General features: G+C 43.1%; 1 pseudogene; it reads left to right on the top strand.

Annotated features, from left to right (window-relative positions):
• The first annotated feature begins 2,592 nt into the window (after positions 1–2,592).
• Positions 2,593–3,790, top strand: LOC109573498 (SKA complex subunit 3-like; annotated as a pseudogene).
• Positions 3,791–8,144: the final 4,354 nt, after the last annotated feature.

Genomic DNA, 8,144 nt, shown 5'->3' with positions numbered 1-8,144 from the left:
ACTGACCTGATCTCACCTTAAAATGATGCTCAAACAGAGGAGAAACTGCACTACACCAGGACAAGAAGAAGACAGTTTGCCCAAGATGTGGATCTGATTCGTATGATCATTTATAATGTTTTCTTGACTTCTTAGGCCTTTGCACATAAATGAAATGCTTTTCTATCATAGCCCTGATCCTAGGCTAGTTTTAGAAGTCAATCCAATTGTTGGGTTTGTGGCCAATTACCTGTATCTAGTTCTGGGTTACCTTGGTGAATTTCTCTACTCCAAGTCTCTAACTGGTTGACCCTGAGAAAATTTACTTAAAAAGAAAAATTGTAGTCATATTCAGAGATCAAACTGCCAACATCCGCTGGATCATAGAAAAAGCAAGAGAGTTCCAGAAAAACATCTATTTCTGCTTTATTGACTATGCCAAAGCCTTTGACTGTGTGGATCACAATAAACTGTGGAAAATTCTGAAAGAGATGGGAATACCAGACCACCTGATCTGCCTCTTGAGAAATTTGTATGCAGGTCAGGAAGCAACAGTTAGAACTGGACATGGAACAACAGACTGGTTCCAAATAGGAAAAGGAGTACGTCAAGGCTGTATATTGTCACTCTGCTTATTTAACTTACATGCAGAGTACATCATGAGATAAACGCTGGACTGGAGGAAACACAAACTGGAATCAAGATTGCCAGGAGAAATATCAATAACCTCAGATATGCAGATGACACCACCCTTATAGCAGAAAGTGAAGAAGAACTCAAAGGCCTCTTGATGAAAGTGAAAGTGGAGAGTGAAAAAGTTGGCTTAAAGCTCAACATTCAGAAAACGAAGATCATGGCATCCGGTCCCACCACTTCATGGGAAATAGATGGGGAAACAGTGGAAACAGTGTCAGACTTTATTTTTCTGGGCTCCAAAATTACTACAGATGGTGACTGCAGCCATGAAGTTAAAAGACGCTTACTCCTTTGAAGGAAGGTTATGACCAACCTAGATAGCATATTCAAAAGCAGAGACATTACTTTGCCAAGAAAGGTTCATCTAGTCAAGGCTATGGTTTTTCCTGTGGTCATGTATGGATGTGAGAGTTGGACTGTGAAGAAGGCTGAGTGCTGAAGAATTGATGCTTTTGAACTGTGGTGTTGGAGAAGACTCTTGAGAGTCCCTTGGACTCCAAGGAGATCCAACCAGTCCATTCTGAAGGAGATCAGCCCTGGGATTTCTTTGGAAGGAATGATGCTGAAGCTGAAACTCCAGTACTTTGGCCACCTCATGTGAAGAGTTGACTCATTGGAAAAGACTCTGATGCTGGGAGGGATTAGGGGCAGGAGGAGAAGGGGACGACAGAGGATGAGATGGCTGGATGGCATCACTGACTCGATGGACGTGAGTCTCAGTGAACTCCGGGAGTTGGTGATGGACAGTGAGGCCTGGCGTGCTGCGATTCATGGGGTCGCAGAGTCAGACATGACTGAGCAACTGATCTGATCTGATCTGATAGTCATATTCATGTCACTATTGATATTACTAGATGGAATCCCCTTACCTGACCAATTAATAATGCCTGCTCTGACCCTGGCCATAAATTTGAATTTTCTTCTATTACTCAGTCTCAATCAGAGCAGCAAGCAAAGTTTCCGCAAAGGAAAAAAATCTCCCACCATTATGGGATGGATTTATATAGATAACACCAGGTTATGGTAATTTAGGTTTAAAGTGTCCTCTATGTTGGAAACAATTAAATCATACTAAGAATAATCAGTCTAGTAACACTAGGAAACTGGGTTATGTGCCTTATAGACAGTGCCAATATATAATTTCCCTGGAAGGTAAAGATTCGTACAGAATAGACTAAGTCAGATGACCTGGGATATACTGGGCTACATCTAATGGAAGTTTTTAGCTTATGATACTGCTGTCTATGTTACTTGTCTTTCACCAGTTTTACAAAATTGCTGTTTCTTATACTGCCAAATGTGTGACTGAGGCCTCTGATAAAATGATATATAGTTCTATATGAGATCAATGGTGGTAACGGTGTAACTCTAGATATGGGGAGAAGCAACATGAAGGAAAGTTTTCCTGGACCAAGAGGCTAGCAAGACAGGTGGTCCAGAGAATTTTGGATACTGTTTTATGGCCTAGTCCAGTAACAGCACATTGAGTGGCCTGTTAACAAAATCTTTGCCAGACCTGAGAATGGACATTCTCAGCATCCTAGCATGAAATGGTCATGAAATGCTCTCCCTTAAAATCATGGCCAAGTTTATCACCAAGAAGGGGCTCTGCCAACTAAAAACTGACACTTGCCATCTACCTCTACAAAGATTAAATCATGACCACTGGCAGCTGCTGATTTTCAACACCCCTGAAAGGAGTTCAGGGTGGAAATCGGGAATGAGACACCCTGTGCTCTGGGAAAAACTGGCAAAACAGGCCTTCAGATAGTTAGATCTTTTCAGGAGAAGATTTAATGAGTTCCAATTCTTACATCTTCTCATACCTGAGAAACAATGACGTTGTTAATGGTGACATCTGCTTTGGCTATTAAGGAGAATTTTACAATTAAAAGTCAAAATAGGCCGGGCTCTCCTATGGATCCAATCTGAGGCTTTTGCAGGATGCTGAGGTCTCTGGCTATCACCCTGGATGGCAAGACGGCCCAGCTGTAGTGAGTGCTGGACAGAGAGGAAAGCAACTCTGAAGATTGTCCAATGAGAGTTTTACATGACCTTCACTCAGAAGTACAGACTCTAAAGGATGATGTCAATATTCTTGATAAAGCAAAGCTTGGAAAGTCGAGAAAGCATTGGTTTCATAAAGGCAACAAAAATACTGATGAAAAAGAATTCAATGGATATCATGAAAATAAAAGAGTTTTTCCAGAAGTATGGATATACTCCATGTGCCAAGAAAAACTCAGTGGATGAGCAAGAGGTCACTGACTCTAAACCAGCGTCCAGTGAATGTGAACGTCCTGAGAAGCCTGACGTGGAAGATGATTTGTTGGATTTTGCTGTTCCAAGCACTTCTGTTTCTGAGAAGTCACCACATAGTCCACAACTTTCTGATTTTGGACTTGAGCAGTACATCGTATCCCAAGTTCTGCCAAACCCTCCCCAAGCAGTAAACAATGAGAAGGAAGAGCCAAAAATTTTAACTCCATTTTCCAAACAGTCACTAGTAAAAACTTCAAAATGTGCACTAAAGATGGACCATTTTGAGTTGGTATCTCTGAATACACTATGTGTTTAAATGACAATTACACAATTGGACTTAAAAATGTGAAGACTAACAGTGAGACCATAGAAACAGAACCAGTGCCCAATAATGATAATGTCTTTGCCACTCCTGGACTCATAATCCAGCTGTTGGGAAAAAGATGGTGCAGAGCACACAGATTCTCCCTTGGCACCTACATTCAGCACTCCTGGTTTGAAAGTTCCTTCTACAAAGATCAGCACAGCTCTGGTATCCACAAATTATCCATTATCAAAAGCAAGCAGTTCATTGAATGATTTGGCAATGGAAGAAAGTACAAATTCAGATGAGTGCTTTGAGAACTTTGCAGATCCCTCTTCTCCTACTATTTCTTCTTATGAGATTCTACTCAAAACACCTACACCTCCAGAAGTCACTACGATTCCAGAAGATATTTGCCAGATTTTATCAATATACAACTCAAACCCAGTGTCTCTGGTAGCAGTTAGAGCAGTGCCACCCAGCAAAGTGTTCCTTCCTCGGCATGGAGGACTGAAGGTATGAGATGCCAATAACAAAGAAAACCAGTGAAGATAGTGGATCCATCCTCCCATTATGGAAACTGAACAGAATGAGATGAAAGCAAATCTGGTCTCGCTTGGTTTTTGACATCCCCTACATCGTCCCCCTTTTGAAAAACCAACTCATGTTAAAGATGAACATGGATACTAGTCTCATAAAGTGCTTTTTATTAAGTTTGATTTAATCTGGCCTGTCTTGTTGATATGTAGTTCAGCTGCTCAGTTTTGAAAGATCATTACTATTTCATTGATTTCAAGTTTACCCTGCCTCATGGAACGGTGTGGTTTAAGTAATATTAGGAAGCAGGATAAATAATTTTTGAAATTTCAACCTTACTGTTTGCCACTCAAATGAGGCCACCTTCAGTCTTCTCAGGGCCTGACAGTTGTTGCTAGAGCTAGGCTTCTTCCTTGGGGCTAGCTCTGCCCACTGTCCCAAGTCTCATGACTGTCCCAAGTCTTCTACACCTTTTATTTCAACAATGCTCTTTCAGACACTGTTGTTTACAAAAGACAGCCTAAACTGATATAGGAAAAGAGGAATTTACAGGCCTAGGTAGCTATACTGAAGTGGGTGTCTCAAACATTTGGACTTAAACACTTGCCTGCTGTCATGTCAGGATGGGCATTTTCCTTTAACTTGTCAGTTTCATCCTCTCAAATCACCTCTTCCCAGCACATGACTGTGACCTCCCAAGACCCCCATCTAGCTCGGCACCCAACAGAGCCCAAGCCTCACCCTCTGGAAAATCCTAGGCATCCTCCTGCATGGGTGCTGCTCTCTGGACTGTCAGCTGTGCCTGTGGACCTGTCTCTGAGAGCGCCAGGCTGCCCTGTCCATGGAGCCCAAGAGCCTTATGATCTAAGCCAAGCTGCATCAGCGGTTATCCTCTTTTATGGCTGTGCCTTGAAAGTCAAACGGGAAGACGCATCACTTTGTGTCTCTTCATTTTGTCAGAAAATTGTCCCCATAGAACAACTTTTTCTCTGTTCTAGGAACTCCTGTGTAGTTATAATTTAAGTTTGGCTAAATAAAATGTTAAATTAAAACAAAAAAAGTCAAAACAGAGTAGCTATGCTTCAGACACCCAAGATACTATGGGTGTGATTTCAGACTAGACCTTGCATTGCTATACGCTTGAGTTTTCTGAGTTGTGTCAGGCCTGGATGCCACCAGACATGCTCAAAACAATGTCTGCTGGAAGCTAGTAACTGCAAACTCACTTTTTATAGAGCTAGGCAACTGGCTACCTGGCTACAAAGTCTCCCACAAGTGCCAGGTCCAGACTGGGTTTCAGGCCTATTCTTCTGAAAAGAAATGAGATTTATTTTGTCTATTAAAATTCCAGTTGTCACTCCTCCAACTACTTCTAATTGGGTCTGTTACACCAAAATGGCAGACCAACAGATTGAGGTTTTAATCATACAAGACTCAGATCTAGGACTTGGAACTCAGGAATGCTTCCAATTCAGCGTCTATTCTCCAAGCTGAGGCAGTCCTATGCCCCATTTAGACAGGAAGTTATCACAGTCATAGTTGCCTAGTTCCCTGAATTAAAACTGAGCAGGACTCACTGGGGCTCTGGAGTACGGATCTGTTCAGTGTTCTCCATTTCTTGTCTGTAGGATATGGGCTTCATTCAGTCTTCTTGACCTTTCCTGAGTCCCAGAGGATTCAAAACAGATTCAAACAGTTACTAATCAGAGAAGGGAGGGGATACAGAAACAGAAGGAGCAATCAAATGGTGGTACAACCTTGAGGCAGGGTCCTGCTTCCTACTCAAGAAGCATGCACAGCAATGTCCTTGAGTTCTTCTGCAGAACTGGGGCCCTCACCGAGGTGAAGGATGGTAACTTCAGGCTGAGCACAAGATTCCGGGAGCACCACTCTGTTGCCTTACCACCAACCAGTCAGAAGAAAGTCACACACACTGCAGCCCTCACCCGCAAATGTTGCCTTCTGTTTCTGGGGCCCAGTGATGACCATCCTTTTAGGCCTCCTATTTGCCCCTGTCTATTTCATATCTGACAGGGGCCAATAGTTTCAAGCTAAATTGCTGTTCTTACAAGGGCAAATGCTGGTTTCAGGCACAAAATATCTTGGCTTAGATCCTGAGAAATCTGTATGCAGGTTAAAAAGCAACAGTCAGACCAGGACATGGAACAACAGACTGGTTCCAAATAGGAAAAGGGGTACGTCAAGGCTGTATATTGTCACCCTGCTTATCTAACTTATATGCAGAGTACATCATGAGAAACGCTGGGCTGGAGGAAGCACAAGCTGGAATCAAGATTGCCGGAAGAAATATCAATAACCTCAGACATGCAGATGACACCACCCTTATGGCAGAAAGTGAAGAGGAACTAAAAAGCCTCTTGATGAAAGTGAAAGAGGAGAGTGAAAAAGTTGGCTTAAAGCTCAACATGCAGAAAACTAAGATCCTGGCACCTGGTCCCATCACTTCATGGCAAATCGATGGGGAAACAGTGGAAACAGTGTCAGACTTTATTTTTGGGGGCTCCAAAATCACTGCAGATTGTGACTGCTGCATGAAATTAAAAGACGCTTGCTCCTTGGAAGGAAAGTTATGACCAACCTAGATAGCATATTAAAAAGCAGAGACATTACTTTGCCAAGGAAGGTTCGTCTAGTCAAGGCTATGGTTTTTCCAGTAGTCATGTATGGATGTGAGAATTGGACCATAAAGAAGGCTGAGCACTGAAGAATTGATGCTTTTAAACTGTGATGTTGGAGAAGACTCTTGAGAGTCCTTTGGACGGCAAGGAGATCAAACCAGTCAATCCTAAAGGAAACCAACCCTGAATATTCATTGGAAGGACTGATGTTGAAGCTGAAGCTCCAATACTTTGGCCACCTGAAGTGAAGAGTTGACATTGGAAAAGACCCTGATGCTGAGAAAGATTGACAGAGGATGAGTTGGTTGGATGGCATCACCGACTCGATGGACATGAGTTTGAGCAAGCTCTGGGAGTTGGTGATGGACAGGGAAGCCCAGAGTGCTGCTGTCCATGGGGTCACAAAGAGTTGGACATGATTGAGCTAGTAAATTGACTGACTAGATCAGGTAGAGAGAGACTTCTGCTCTCCTAGGCAAGCCTACACCCATGCACAGCAGGAAGAAATTACAGAAGAAAGAGACCTCTGTCCCAAATCCCAAGAAGTACCTTGAGTATGAAGTCTCTCAGAGGGAAGTTGTTAGGGGAAGCACACTCACTGAAACCATCCACCCAGCCAGGCACCATAGTTGTTTTTGCACCACCATTTGCACGAGTTGTTTTACAACAGGAGGTCCTGGTAAGGAACGTGAAACTAATAAGCCACCACCAACGGGAAGAGTTCAGGAAAGGTCAAAAAGGTGACATCACATGTCCAACCGCCTTCTAGAATCCTTCTTGCTGGCATCCATCTTGGCTGAGCAATGTGTGCACCACCAGGAAGGACTCTGAATCAGAGTGATTTGCCAAAGACAACCCAGGAGCTAATCCCACCACCATAAAACTGGAGACTGCTAACCAGTGGCAGAACAGTTCTCCTGGGTTCCCTTACCCTACTGCTCTCTGCCTGGGTGCCCCTTCCCAATAAAATCTCTTGTTTGGTCAGCATGTGTGTCTCCTCAGACATTCATTTCCCAGTGTTAGACAAGAGACCACTTTCTCGTCCTGAAAGCGGTTCCCTTTCCTGCAACACACCCATTTTGTTTTTCTCTTTCTCTCTCCCTTTTTCTTCTTCTCTCTGTTTCCCCCACCCTCCCTCCCTTTTTTTTTTTTTTAACATTTTGGTAGAAAATATATGAGTTCTAGAGTCACAGAAGCACAGGTTTTAATTTTTATTTGCACTCTAAGCACCATATTTACTGTTTTTCTTTTGGTGCATTAACTACCCCTGTGAAGTTAAGTGTCTTCTGGTATAAAATAGAAACAGTGAAAAAAAGAAAAGAAAGGGAAAAAAAGTCATCATTTTGTTAGGTAGGTAGAATAGGGAAAAGGAGTCCAAAATGGCAGTGGCTAAAAGACAAGGAAGGTCAAAGGATGGTTCGAGGACCAGAGTGAAGACTTCAGGCAGAACAAACAGCACTCCTGGCTAAGCCCAATTTTCATAGGGCAGGCCTAGGTTGAGGAAAAAAACATATAAAAGGAGGAGCCAAAGCGCTTTCTCTAGGGCTCTCTTTCTCTCCCGCATGTGTGTGCTCTTTCTCTCTCTCTCCCTCTCACCCTCTCTCCCTCTCTCTCTCTCCCTCCCCCGCACGCTCCTCCACTCTCTTCTCTTCGAGTCTTTGGGTTGGCATGCTCTCACACTTCAAGGATGGATTCTCCTGCTATCTTCTAAATAAAATAGAGCTGTA

Source organism: Bos indicus, chromosome 19 (assembly GCF_029378745.1).
Source record: "Bos indicus isolate NIAB-ARS_2022 breed Sahiwal x Tharparkar chromosome 19, NIAB-ARS_B.indTharparkar_mat_pri_1.0, whole genome shotgun sequence".
In the NCBI taxonomy this organism is placed as follows: domain Eukaryota; kingdom Metazoa; phylum Chordata; class Mammalia; order Artiodactyla; family Bovidae; genus Bos; species Bos indicus.
This window is presented reverse-complemented; position numbering and strand designations above follow the sequence as displayed.